This window comes from Lutra lutra, chromosome 9 (assembly GCF_902655055.1).
Source record: "Lutra lutra chromosome 9, mLutLut1.2, whole genome shotgun sequence".
NCBI classification, from domain to species: Eukaryota; Metazoa; Chordata; class Mammalia; order Carnivora; family Mustelidae; genus Lutra; species Lutra lutra.
The window spans coordinates 98109516-98124576 of NC_062286.1; the positions used below are offsets into that span (position 1 = coordinate 98109516).

General features: G+C 43.4%; 1 pseudogene; it reads right to left on the minus strand.

Annotated features, from left to right (window-relative positions):
• Positions 1-11055: 11055 nt before the first annotated feature.
• LOC125109675 (ral guanine nucleotide dissociation stimulator-like) lies at positions 11056-12724 on the minus strand (annotated as a pseudogene).
• Between the last annotated feature and the right edge of the window lie 2337 nt (positions 12725-15061).

Below are 15061 nucleotides of genomic sequence, written 5' to 3' on the forward strand. Positions count from 1 at the left end.
AATAGGATTCAACAGTACATTAAAAGGATTATTCACCACGACCAAGTGGGATTTATTCCAGGGCTGCAAGGTTGGTTCAACATCTGCAAATCAATCAATGTGATACAACACATTAATAAAAGAAAGAACAAGAACCATATGATACTCTCCATAGATGCTGAAAAAGCATTTGACAAAGTACAGCATCCCTTCCTGATCAAAACTCTTCAAAGTGTAGGGATAGACGGCACATACCTCAATATTATCAAAGCCATCTATGAAAAACCCACCGCAAATATCATTCTCAATGGAGAAAAACTGAAAGCTTTTCCGCTAAGGTCAGGAACACGGCAGGGATGTCCGTTATCACCACTGCTATTCAACATAGTACTAGAAGTCCTAGCCTCAGCAATCAGACAACAAAAGGAAATTAAAGGCATCCAAATCGGCAAAGAAGAAGTCAAACTATCACTCTCTGCAGATGATATGATACTATATGTGGAAAACCCAAAAGACTCCACTCCAAAACTGCTAGAACTTGTACAGGAATTCAGTCAAGTGTCAGGATATAAAATCAATGCACAGAAATCAGTTGCATTTCTCTACACCAACAACAAGACAGAAGAAAGAGAAATTAAGGAGTCCATCCCATTTACAATTGCACCCAAAACTATAAGATACCTAGGAATAAACCTAACCAAAGAGGCTAAGAATCTATACTCAGAAAACTATAAAGTACTCATGAAAGAAATTGAGGAAGACACAAAGAAATGGAAACATGTTCCATGCTCCTGGATTGGAAGAATAAATATTGTGAAAATGTCTATGCTACCTAAAGCAATCTACACATTTAATGCAATTCCTATCAAAGTACCATCCATTTTTTTCAACGAAATGGAACAAAGAATCCTAAAATTTATATGGAACCAGAAAAGACCTCGAATAGCCAAAGGAATATTGAAAAAGAAAGCCAAAGTTGGTGGCATCACAATTCCGGACTTCAAGCTCTATTACAAAGCTGTCATCATCAAGACAGCATGGTACTGGCACAAAAACAGACACATAGATCAATGGAACAGAATAGAGAGCCCAGAAATAGACCCTCAACTCTATGGTCAACTCATCTTCGACAAAGCAGGAAAGAATGTCCAATGGAACAAAGACAGCCTCTTCAATAAATGGTGTTGGGAAAATTGGACAGCCACATGCAGAAAAATGAAATTGGATCATTTCCTTACACCACACACGAAAATAGACTCAAAATGGATGAAGGATCTCAATGTGAGAAAGGAATCCATCAAAATCCTTGAGGAGAACACAGGCAGCAACCTCTTCGACGTCAGCCGCAGCAACATCTTCCTAGGAACATCACCAAAGGCAAGGGAAGCAAGGGCAAAAATGAACTATTGGGATTTTATCAAGATCAAAAGCTTTTGCACAGCAAAGGAAACAGTGAACAAAACCAAAAGACAGCTGACAGAATGGGAGAAGATATTTGCAAACGACATATCAGATAAAGGGCTAGTGTCCAAAATCTATAAATAACTTAGCAAACTCAACACCCAAAGAACAAATAATCCAATCAAGGAATGGGCAGAGGACATGAACAGACATTTCTGCAAAGAAGACATCCAGATGGCCAACAGACACATGAAAAAGTGCTCCACATCACTCGGCATCAGGGAAATACAAATCAAAGCCACCATGAGATATCCTCTCACACCAGTCAGAATGGCTAAAATTAACAAGTCAGGAAATGACAGATGCTGGCGAGGATGCGGAGAAAGGGGAACCCTCCTACACTGTTGGTGGGAATGCAAGCTGGTGCAACCACTCTGGAAAACAGCATGGAGGTTCCTCAAAATGTTGATAATAGAACTACCCTATGACCCAGCAATTGCACTGCTGGGTATTTACTCTAAAGATACAAACGTAGTGATCCGAAGGGGCACGTGCACCCGAATGTTTATAGCAGCAATGTCTACAATAGCCAAACTATGGAAAGAACCTAGATGTCCATCAACAGACGAATGGATAAAGAAGAGGTGGTATATATACACAATGGAATACTATGCAGCCGTCAAAAGAAATGAAATCTTGCCATTTGCGACGACGTGGATGGAACTAGAGGGTATCATGCTTAGCGAAATAAGTCAATCGGAGAAAGACAACTATCATATGATCTCCCTGATATGAGGGAGAGGAGATGCAACATGGGGGGTTGAGGGGGTAGGAGAAGAGTAAATGAAACAAGATGTGATTGGGAGTGAGACAAACCATAAGTGACTCTTAATCTCACAAAACAAACTGAGGGTTGATAGGGGGAGGGGTTTGGGAGAGGGGGGGTGGGGTTATGGATATTGGGGAGGGTATGTGCTATGGTGAGTGCTGTGAAGTGTGTAAACCTGGCGATTCGCAGACCTGTACCCCTGGGGATAAAATATATGTTTATAAAAAATAAAATTTAAAAAAAATAGAAAAAAAAGGGGGGTTATTTGGACTACAACAAATGTAGTCATTTGTTTAGCTGCCTTAGTAACTGCTACAGGATGGTTGATTTTTTTTTAAATAGAGCTATTACTGACAAAATTGTATGTATTTAAAACATACAAAGTAATAATCTGATATAGGAGTTAAAAATTGTTCCTATGTGTTACCACACAAGGAAGAAATGTGTGGAAGTATGGCACCATTGCTTCAGATGAGGTGGAGGGTGGGCAGTGGAGGTCAGAGCTGACCTGTAGTTTTTAAGTGGAGGTGACCTGATGTTCCCATGTCACTGTGATGATAGAGAATTGGTGGAAGGTCTGGCAGCAAAAAGAGCTACTAAAGTACCAGAGACCTTAGAATGAAGCACACCAGCCTGGGAGTACCATTTACCTCCCAAGCTGTAACTTCTTGATTCTCAAAAATCCTCCATGAGGCATAAAGTGGGGGATGATGTTTAGAAAACATATATCTTTAGCAGACTTGTATCTAGAATATATAAACAATTCTTGCAACTCTATATTAAGACAATCCAAGGTTTGTGGGTTTTTTTTTTTTTAGGGCAAAAGATCTGAAGAGCCACTTCACCAAAGAAGGTTTTAAAATGGCAAATATATGCATGAAAAGATATGTCAAATCATTAGCCATTAAGGAAAGGCAAATGAAAATCATATTGAGACACTACTACAAAATCTACAAGTACAATTAACATTAAAAAGTCTGGCCACACCAAGTTTTGGCAAGGATGTAAAGCAACTTCAACTGTCCCAGTCTGCTGATAGAAGTGTAAAATGGTACAACCACTTAGGAAAATAATTTTGCAATTTTGTCAAAAGTTATATGTTTCCTATTTGGTCTAGGTATTCCATTTCCAGGGAAATGAAAGCATATGTTCATACAAAGATGTGAACATGAATATTCATAGCAGCTTAATCTAGAAAAGCAATCTGGACAAAACTGAAATGTTCATCAACAGGTTAATGGAAGAACAAATTTTAGTGTATCCATATGATGGACTATTACTCAACAACAAAAAGTAACAAACTATTGATGCACAAAACAAAGTTTAATCTGAAAATCATTATGGTGAGTAAAACAAGCCATACTGTACATACTGTTCAGCCTGTTTCCACGTATATAAAATTCTAGGGGATCCAAAATTAATATAAAGTGACATAAAGCAGGGGAAACGAAGGCAAAAATGAACTATGGGGACTTCATCAAGGTAAAAAGCTTTTGCTCAGAAAAGGAAACAGTCGACAAAACCAAAAGACAACCAACAGAATAGAAGATATTTGTAAATATCTTATCAGATAAAGGGCTAGTATCCCAAATTTTTAAAGAACTTTCAAACTCAACACCCAAAAAATAAATAATCAATCAAGAAATGGGCAGAGGACATGAACAGACATTTCTCCAAAGAAAACATGCAAATGGCCAACAGACACATGATGGAATGCTCAACACCACTTGGGACCGGGGAAATATAAATCAAAACCATAATGAATTACCTCCTCACACCCGTCAGAATGGCTAGAATTAACAAGTGAAGAAATGACAGATGTTGTTGAGGATGAGGAGAAAGGGAACCCTTTGGCCCTGTTGGTGGGAATACAAACTGGTACAGCACTCTGGACAACAATTTGGAGGTTCCTGAAAAAGTTAAAAATAGAAGTACCCTATGACCCAGCAATTGCACTACAAGGTATTTACCCCGAAATACAAATTTAATGATCCAAAGGAGCACGTGCACCCCAATGTTTATACAGCAATGTCCACAATAGCCAAACTATGGAAAGAGACCAGATGTCCATCGACAGATATGCATAAAGAAGATATGGTATATATGTGGAATGGTATATATAACAGAATAGTACTTATGCACAAAAAAAAAAAGAAAAGAAGTATTTCCATTTGCAATGATGTGGATGGAACTGGAGAGTATTATGCTAAGCAAAATAAGTTTATCAGAGAAAGACAATTATCATATCTTACTCACATGTGCAATTTAAGAAACAAAACAGAGGATCATAGGGGAAGAGAGGAAAAATAAAACAAGATGAAAGAGAGGAGGACAAACCATAAGAGACTCTTAATCATAGGAAACAAACAGGGTTGCTGATGGGGAGGTGGGTGGGGCACAGGGTAACTTGGTGATGGGCATTAAGGAAGGCATATGATGTACTGAGCACTGAGTGTTACATGAGACTGGGGAATCACTGGACCCACCTCTGAAACTCTGAAATAATAATACATTATATGTTAATTAATTGAATTTACTTAAAAAATAAAGAGTACCCTTGCACAAGAATAAATAATTAAATAAGGCAAGTGACAGTGATTACCTGGTGATGGGCAGTTGAGGGAAGAAAGGATTATAAGGGCATCAGGGAAATTTTGAGAATGATGTTTATGTCCATTATCATGGGTATGTACATGTATAAAATCTCATCAAATGGTGTTTGTTTAAAAAAATTTTCTTTGAAAGGTGATGGGGGGTATGGTACTTGGCTCATTAAGTACTCCTATCTGGAAAATTCTACTCCTTACCTGGCATTCATAGAGAGGTATTATATCAATGTTGCCAAATCATCTTTTTAAAAAAATATTTTTATTATTTATTTATTTAAGAGAGAGAGAGAGCATGAGCAGGGAGGAGGGACAGAGGAAGAGGGAGAGAAAGAAGCAGACACTTTGCAGAGCAGGGATCCTGACATGGGACTCAACCCTAGGTCTCTGCGATCATGATCTGAGCTGAAGACAGACACTTTACTGACTGAGTCACCCAGGTGCCCCCAATTTTTCTTTGTAGAGAAAATGGAATGGATTTAGCGTTTATTTTGAGCTGTATTCTGGAGCTCACCTGCCAAATTTGGAACATAGAGTCATCCTCTGTCCCCAGCAGATGTGGAAAATGAAAGGCAATGTGACTGGTCCAAGGTCACTTCTCAGGTCATGGCCAACCCAATGGTTTGTCCTCCCAGAGTCCAGCTGTAGACTGGTTCTTAGGTGACTGGGACACCTGGCTTCCTAAGTCCTTCAAAATGTCCATTTGTGTGTGTGTGTGTGCATGTTTTCCCTCTGAGGGCTTGGTTGAGACCATTTTCTCTGTAGCTGAGAGTTTTTAAGGACACTCTCAGAAGCCAATCTCAGTTTTCAGTACATCACTATTCCTCCTTCCATTATATCACCTCATCACAGCTTTTTTGTCCTCCTGAGCTCCTTTGATATTTGGTGCCTTTATCCCAAATCTATACCTGGTCACCTCACCAGTCCAGAACCTCATAAGCCAAGACTCTTTACGAGTAACCTGTGAATCAGGCTGAAATACATATGCTTAGCTGGAGTAATAAATACCTTCATTATCCCGGACCACCAAGCTAATATTTTATCTTCAATATGAATGCCTCACTCTACAAAAACCCTGTTGTTCTGCACTCTTAGGCTGTGGTGAGGCCTGAACATTATCTCCCTGTTCATAATGGACACACAGGCCTTAGGTTAAAACTTTTTGTGAGCACTTGTAAAATCCTTTGGGAAATCAATATAGTTTACAACAGTGCCTTATGCCACTCCCCTCACAAGCTCCTCCAGCCCATTCATGGGGATGTCCAAGGGACCCTGAGCACCACACACAGAGTGGCCATCAGAGCCTGACTCTACCCACATGTCAGGGCTGGCTCAGGATCTCAGTCTCCCACCCTGCTTTCAGCCTCGGCCATCCCTCTTGAAAGGAGTTTGTGCTCTGCACACATCACAGAGATACAGGAGGATACAGGAAAGAAAAGCCACCAGCCTAATGAAACCCATACAATATTGAGCCCTTCCAACCTGCTTCGATCTACTCTGGAAGAGAACATGAGAAGAGGCCTTCAGTTGTGGCCAAAGCCCTGCCCTGGCTGTTCATCTTCCTGATAATAAAACATCTCTCTGTTGTTGCCAGGCTGCTGCTGATAAATATCTTTTGGTGGTGAAAGAGATGAACTTATGTTGATTGGTCCGCTGGCATCTTGTTTCTCTGTAGGGTCCATGGACAAGTAGCCTCAGCATCAGCTGGGAGCATGATGGAAGTGCAGACTCTCAGGTCCCTCCCAGGCTTACTCAGTCAGAATCTGCATTTTCAGGAGATACCCAGGGAATCAGAACCTGAGAGGACCTTCCGAAACACCCACTGTTGAATGTTCCACAAGGAAAAGTTAATCAACCACACTGATACACCAATGGGGAAGGGGTGGTTGTTTCCACTGCCTTTTTGGCCATTTCTCTCATTCTACAATCCTCTGAAGGGTTGATTTCCCAGTGTCCCCAGTGGGAATTGTGCTGGAAGAAGGGAAAGAACTCCATGGAGGCTGTGACATAGAGCAGAGATGGAAGCTAAGCATGGGCCCAATAGCAGGAAATCCAACTCACCAAGGCTGAGTTGGTGCTCTGGAGCTCTATGTTTTTCTTTTGCTAGATCCTTTTGCATCAGCTTATGTTATTGGGGATTTTACTTGCTTTTGGAGGTGGGCCTGTATTGCTAGAACCTGTTCTCTTAGATTCACTTTGACTATATCTCAAAGTTTTGGGTCCCTTGGCTTGTCATTTTCCTTCCATGTAATTTTTTATTTCCTCTTTGAATTCTTGGCTGACCTATTCACTGTTGGGTAGCATGTTCTTTAACCTCCGTGGATTCATGGTATTTCAAGGTTTTCTCTTGTGGTTGATCTATAGTTCCATAGAATCATGGTCGAAAAAGTGCATGTCTCACGTTGAGGTCTTTTATCCATTTTGAGTTTATCTTTGTGTACGGTGTAAGAGAATGGTCGAGTTTCATTCTTCTACATATAGCTGCCCAGTTTTCCCAGCACCATTTATTGAAGAGACTCTTTTTTCCACTGTATATTTTTTCCTGTTTTGTCGAAGATTAACTGACCATAGAGTTGAGGGTCCATATCTGGGCCTCTACTCTGTTCCACTGGTCTATGTGTCTGATATGCCAGTACCATGCTGTCTTGGTGATCACAGCTTTGTAGTAAAGCTTGAAATCAGGTAACGTGATGCCTGCAGTTTTATTTTTGTTTTTCAACATTTCCTTAGCGATTCGGGGTCTCTTCTGGTTCCATACAAATTTTTGGATTATTTGCTCCAGCTCTTTGAAGAATACCAGTGGAAATTTGATTGGAATGGCATTAAAAGTATAGATTGCTCTAGGCAGTATAGACATTTTAACAAGATGTCTTCCATCTTTTTGTGTCTTCAATTTCTTTCATGAGCGTTCTGTAGTTACTCAAGTACAGATCCTTTACCTCTTTGGTTAGGTTTATTCCCAGGTATCTTATCGTTCTTGGTGCTATAGTAAATGGAATCCATTCTCTAATTTCCCTTTCTATAGTTTCACTGTTAGTGTATAAGAAAGCCACTGATTTTTGTACATTGACTTTGTATCCTGCAACGTTACTGAATTGTTGTATGAGTTCTAGTAGTTTGGGGGTGGAGTCTTTTGGGTTTTCCATATAAAGAATCATGTCATCTGTGAAGAGAGAGAGTTTGACTTCTTCATTGCCAATTTGGATACCTTTTATTTCTGTTTGTTGTCTGATTGCTGTTGCTAGGACTTCTAATACTATGTTGAACAAGAGTGGTGAGAGTGGGCATCCTTGTCGTGTTCCTGATCTCAACAGGAAGGCTGCGAGCTTTTTCCCATTGAGGATGATATTTGCTGTGGGTTTTTCATAAAGACCTCAATGTGAGACAGGAATCCATCAGAATCCTAGAGGAGAACATAGGCAGTAATCTCTTCAATATCAGCCACAGCAACTTCTTTAAAGATATGTCTCCAAAGGCAAAGGAAACAAAAGCAAAAATGAACTTTTGGGACTTCATCAAAACCAAAAGCTTCTGCACAGCAAAGGAAACAGTCAAGAAAACAAAGAGGCAACCCACGGAATGAGAGAAGATATTTGCAAATGACAGTACAGACAAAAGATTGATATCTATATATGAATATATATGAATATATATATATATGAATATATATGAATCTATAAAGAACTCCTCAAACTCAACACACACAAAACAGATTATCATATCAAAAAATGGACAGAAGATATGAACAGACACTTCTCCAATGAAGACATACAAATGGCTATCAGACAACTGAAAAAATGTTCATCATCACTAGTCATCAGGAAGATTCAAATTAAAACCACATTGAGATATCACCTTACACCAGTTAGAATGGCCAAAATTAGCAAGACAGGAAACAACATGTGTTGGAGGGGATGTGGAGAAAGGGGAACCCTCTTACACTCTTGGTGGGAATGCAAGTGGGTGCAGCCTCTTTGGAGAACAGTGTGGAGATTCCTCAAGAAATTAAAAATAGAGCTTCCCTATGACCCTGCAATTGCACTACTGGGTATTTACCCCAAAGATACAGATGTAGTGAAAAGAAGGGCCATCTGTACCCCAATGTTTATAGCAGCAATGGCCACGGTCACCAAACTGTGGAAAGAACCAAGATGCCCTTCAACAGACGAATGGATAAGGAAGATGTGGTCCATATACATTATGGAGTATTATGCCTCCATCAGAAAGGATGAATACCCAACTTTTGTAGCAACATGGACGGGACTGGAAGAGATTATGCTGAGTGAAATAAGTCAAGCAGAGAGAGTCAATTATCATATGGTTTCACTTATTTGTGGAGCATAACAAATAGCATGGAGGACATGGGGAGTTAGGAGAAGGGAGTTGGGGGAAATTGGAAGGGGAGGTGAACCATGAGAGACTATGGACTCTGAAAAACAATCTGAAGGGTTTGAAGAGGTGGGGGGAGTGGGAGGTTGGGGGAACCAGGTGGTGGGTATTAGAGAGGGCACGGATTGCATGGAGCACTGGGTGTGGTGCAAAAACAATGAATACTGTTATGCTGAAAATAAATTTTAAAAAATGATTATAAAAAAAAAGGTGCATGGTAGGATTTCCATCTTTTTTAATTTGTTGAGACTTTTTTGTGGCCTAACATGTGAACTATACTGGAAAATAAGTATTGTGCCATTATAGGGTGGAATGTTCTACATCCATCTGTTCAAATCAGTGCATCACTCAAAGCCATAGTTTCCTTATTGACCCTCAGTATGGATCGTGTCTCCATTAATAGGTGGGGTGATAGAGTCCACCACTGTATGGTATTCCTGTCAAAGAGTTCTTTTCTGTTTGTTAGCACCTGTTTTATGCATTTGGGTTCTCCTGTGTTGGGTGTCTACATATTTAAAATGGTTCTGTTTATTGTGTGGTTTCCATTATGATGTAGGGTCCTTCTTTCTGTCTTACTACACTCTTTTTTTTCCTACAGTCTGATATGTCTGGTAGAAGTATTCCTTGCTTTGTTTTGCCATCCATTTGCAAGATAGATGCATCTCATCTGCTCACGTTCAGTCTGTCCCTACGTCTATGGGGTCACATGAGTTCCCCATTTCAGACAAGTCAGTGGAACTGTGTCAACTGAGACTGAGTGTGTAAGCAGGTGAGTGTTTGAGACCATAGACTTCAGAACAACATGGACCTAACAGTCCCCTTGGCCAGAAAGGAGAGTGTGGAGATTCTTGGAGCAAGGATATGGACAATTTTCCTGCAAAAGGGAATGAATCCCTGCTCCATCAGGCCCCAGCAAGGGTACAGTGGCTACCATGGATCTTACCAAGAGGCTGGGGCCTGGTGGCACTGCTGCCTTCCAAAGGACTGCTTAAAGATATGCGGCAGTGCTGGAAATCCTAGCTCTTAGGTCAGCATAGATGTGAATGGAACCAGGCCCAGCTGTGGCCTTCAAGATATATCTCCCCTCCTTTTCCCCCCACACCCAAAACAAGCAGGGAAAGGAATCCAGAGATCAGGAACAAAGATCCCAGGAGGATTCCAGTCTTGGTAAAGGGTGAACCTAGAGAGCCTAGAGAGAGACTGAGAATGGAAAGTCCTGACTGCCATTCCTCCATTTACAAGTTATCATCCTCTGGCTTTGTCCCTTCCACAGGCAGGATTGGATCTCTTTACATGTTCTTCCCCACTTAGTGCTGATGCAATTCCAGAGACTGAACTAGGAAATGGTCACCTTTAAATACAGAGTCCAAACAAACACAAACTCCAACACACAAACAAAAACCCCATGTCACAAAGGAAGCAAGGCATAGTTCTCCTTGCTTTAGAGTGGAGAAAGGCAGCTCCTTTCATGGGGAGGACATAGTTCTGGGGAGTGTAAGGAACTGTTAAAGCCTTTCCAGTTCAGTGCTTGTTGCTGCTGTTCCTGGGAAAGGACCTGTAACCTCTCCATCTCAGGGGTCCTGAGGGCTGTCTCTGCTGTTTGCCCAAATTCCTTATACTGAAATGAACCTGTCCTCTGGAAAAGAGGATTTGGGAGTGCCACTGGTACCTAGTGAGGTGGGCTGGCACTTCTCCTTCCTCCCACATAGAATAGCTGATGACGCTAAGATTTCTTAGCTCAGGAATGGATAGGACAGTCTGTGCATCTTCTCCATTACTGTAGGAAGTAAAAGAACCAAACCACACTCCTGAGCTAGAAGAGTTAAGAAAAGGGCTTTAATATAATACTATTGTAACCTAAGAAAAACTATGTAATACTATTAACTATTTTCCCCACAAATCAGGAAATAGTTGGGAGAAAAAGGTGTTGAGCAGATGTGGCACACACACCACAAGTACCCCAGCTGCAGAAGAGGAATCCTTGCATGAACACGGGTAACACGGGCTCAGCCCTGATGGTGGCTGTGGCCAGTTCTCCTGGTGCTGGAGTTCTGCTGGACAGCTAGGACGGGGGCTCCAGCTGGCAGGACACGTGATGTAGCTAAGGACAGAGGGACACCTGTGAGTTGACCAGTAACTTCACTTCAGGAGTCCCTTCCTGGGTTACCCACATCTGGAATCAGGCAACCCAGCATCAAAGCCTGAGGCTGTCCAGGGAGCCATAGAAGAAGGATCCCTGAAGGGGCCAGCAGGAAAAGTCCATCCCAACCCTCACTCAGCTCCTGCCTGGCCTCACCTCTCATCGTCACTGAACCACTCCACAGATGGGAACCAGGCCCTGAGTGGATGCTGGGGCTCTAGGGTGTAATTCTCTGCAGTTACCTGGAGCATCATGATGTCCCTGAGGACTTGGTATTCCTGGGCTGAGACAGAAGCTCAGGATGCAGACGGAGCCTGGATGGGGAAGCTACAGGGCCTGGTGAGGGCTGAGCAGTGGGACAGGGGTCCCATCCCAGGTCTTGGCACACATGGCCACCCTCCTGCATGCAAATTCATACAGTCCCAACCTGTTCTAAGAGGCAAGTAGAAATCACCCATCCTCCCAGAAGATCTCCTTGATTCCTTTTCTTCTAACCCTAGTGACTAACTAGATGTGTCTTCTACTTCTTTCTTTGCAACCAATCCCAGTAAGTGTGAGTGAGAGGGGAGGGGATGGAGCCAAGGAATGTTCTTCCCAGGGACCTCTCTGATTACCACTGCCTCGCCTTCCCTACAGGCAGTGCCGCATATGCTCACCTTATTTTTTTGGTGGTGGATCTCATTCCTCTTGAAAGGAGACAACCAAAGTCTCTCAGAAAGAGCACCCTGGTTAGTACTAGCACCTTATAGCCACTCTTTCTTAGGCTCCGCTTAGGCCAGGACCCATGGGGGGGGGGTGCGTAGAGATGCAGACAATGGGAGTGGGGTCTAGGCAAGGTGCTTGGGTCCAGAGAAACAAGGATATGGGGAAGATGAACCAGCTCCAGGTTGGGAACTTGCAACATGACCCTTGTGATGACAGAAGGGGGCAGCCGAAGCCTCAGGCAGGTAGGGGCTGCTGGGCTACTCAAGTGTTGCTGATGTGCAGGGTCCTCACTTCATTCTCCTCCCACAGGCAAGGTCCGAGGGAGAACCTGCAGTCCATTCAGACAGACCTCATGCAGCTTTGCCTTCACGAAGCTCTGCTTCTTCACCAGTCTTGGGCACCAGTTTAGGTGCAGCCTCCTTTCACTTAGCACTGAGATTGGCAAAAGACCCCTGTTCACAGGGGCAGCTGTGAGGTTGTAATGAGGGGAGGTTTGTCAAGTACAGAGAGCTCAGGGCACAGTACGAGGGCTTTCTGCTCCCAAACCTCAGGACTCTGGTCCCTCCTCCACAATGCTCAGGCTCACCCACCTCCAGGTAGTCCTCCATTGCAGTATCCAACATTCACCAGGTCAGTGAGGAAAGTGCCAAGGTAGGGGATGACACCCTGTGTCATGGAGGGTAGGGTTGGGATGAGTCCCAGAACTCTTGTGCCACAGGACCCTCCCCCGAAAAGGCTTCAGCCTCCTGGCCCACCCCTGCTTCACACTGGTGAGGAAGGGGGCAGGGAACCTTAATAGTTTCCATTCAATTCCCTTTCTCCTCCCCCTCCCAGAACATCAGACTCCTCCTGATCAACTCCAGGGCCTGCTTGTTGAAAATCACAGGGTATGGAGCCCCGGGCCGCTCCACACCCACAAATGCATCCTGTACCCAGCTTTCTAGCCCCTTCTCCTGGTCACTTGGAAATAAGAATGTTAGGAACTGTGGCAACAGGAGGTGGGTTTGGAGTCACAAATCACATCTGTCCTGACTTGGAGGCTTCCAGCCCTCAGGGAGGAGCCATTCTCCTCTGATGTTGGAGACCCTGTACCTCAGGTACACTCCCCTTCTTTGGCAGCCTCTTCCAGGCTTTCTGCAGGTGCCTCACCAGGGTAGTAAATTTATTAGAGGGCTGCTCCTGTAGGGCCAAGGACAAGTTCCTTGAGAGCAGAATACCCTCCATCCACTTGTTCTCACTGTCTTTGATGTCAGGCCATTCAGACCCTAGACATCTGACCTAAGTCCACTGATATTGATGCTCCATTATCCTGAAGCAAGCCATTAGCCTGTTTAGAACAATCTCAGCTACCACATTCAGTCCATGTGTGACCTTGTAGCCTGGCCTCCTTGAGCCTGTTTTCTCCTCGAGAAAAGTGAGAACTCCATCTACCTCCCATGATCTCCTGAGGACTCAGGATCCTATGACTGTCATCATGGTTGTGGCCCTCAACCCATCCCAACCCCATCACTGAGCAGAGGTCTGCCCTCTGGGCTGTCAGGGTTTCTTCAAGCCCCCTTGTGGGCCAGCTATGGACATAGAAAGACAGGAAATCTAGCCTAGGGAGTCTGGAAGGGCAGCACCAGCTTGTCCCAGCCCCAAGAGAATCTTCAGCCCAGGCTGTCAGCACATTCATGCCAAAGTCCTCCCCTCCCCAAGGAATGGTTCAGGCCATTCCCTACTCCATCCACACAGGACTGTGTTCCTTCACACCCCTCCTCTATTTCTAGGCCTGCACCTTCTGTGCCACTTGATGAGTAGTTTCCTGCCCTGTGGGTTGTCTTGAGCACACAGCTTTCTTTACAATTTGAAACCTCTTGCTGAATAGAGGGAAGGAAGGTAGGATCAGTGTAGGAATAATGGGGCAGGGGAGAGTGCAAGGCCCTTTTCTTGGAGAACCCCAACCTGTCAAACTGCCTAGATGAGGGTTTTCTCTGGACTCCTCTGAGCACTAAGGTTTTTGTAGGACATGGAAGAGAGCTCTCACGGGGGTCATGCTGGGCCTGGCTTCGCAGATTAATTGAGCAGCTCTGTTTTGGTGGATTTTGGTTTCCCATGAGCAGAGAGTTCAGTGGCTGTCAAGGAAACATGGGAAAATATTGAATTCAGTCTGTCAAATAAATAAATAAAATCTTTATTTATTGATTGATTGATTATTTACTTTCAGCATAACAGTATTCATTGTTTTTGCACCACACCCAGTGCTCCATGCAATCTGTGCCCTCTCCAATACCCACCACCTGGTTCCCCCAACCTCCCACCCCTCGCCACTTCAAACCCCTCAGATTGTTTTTCAGAGTCCATAGTCTCTCATGGTTCACCTCCCCTTCCAATTTCCTTCAGCTCCCTTCTCCTCTCCATCTCCCCATGTCCTCCATGCTATTTGTTATGCTCCACAAATAAGTGAAACCATATGATAATTGACTCTCTCTGCTTGACTTATTTCACTCAGCATAATCTCTTCCAGTCCCGTCCATGTTGCTACAAAAGTTGGGTATTCATCCTTTCTGATGGAGGCATAATACTCCATAGTGTATATGGGCCACATCTTCCTTATCCATTTGTCTGTTGAAGGGCATCTTGGTTCTTTCCACAGTTTGGTGACCGTGGCCATTGCTGCTATAAACATTGGGGTACAGATGGCCCTTCTTTTCACTACATCTGTATCTTTGGGGTAAATACCCAGTAGTGCAATTGCAGGGTCATAGGGAAGCTCTATTTTTAATTTCTTGAGGAATCTCCACACTGTTCTCCAAAGTGGCCTCTTACACTGTTGGTGGGAATAAATAAAATCTTTAAAAAAATATATTGAATTCAGCTCAGCGCAGGGTGGGACATTGAGGAAAACCAATTTCAAAAGCAGGAGGCTGCCAGCCCGTTCCCCAGGGAGGCTGAGAGAATCTGCCCCAGACCCAGGTCCTTTGGTCAGTGTTGGCTGACTCCCAGGAGGTCCAAACTGACTAATGGGTAGAA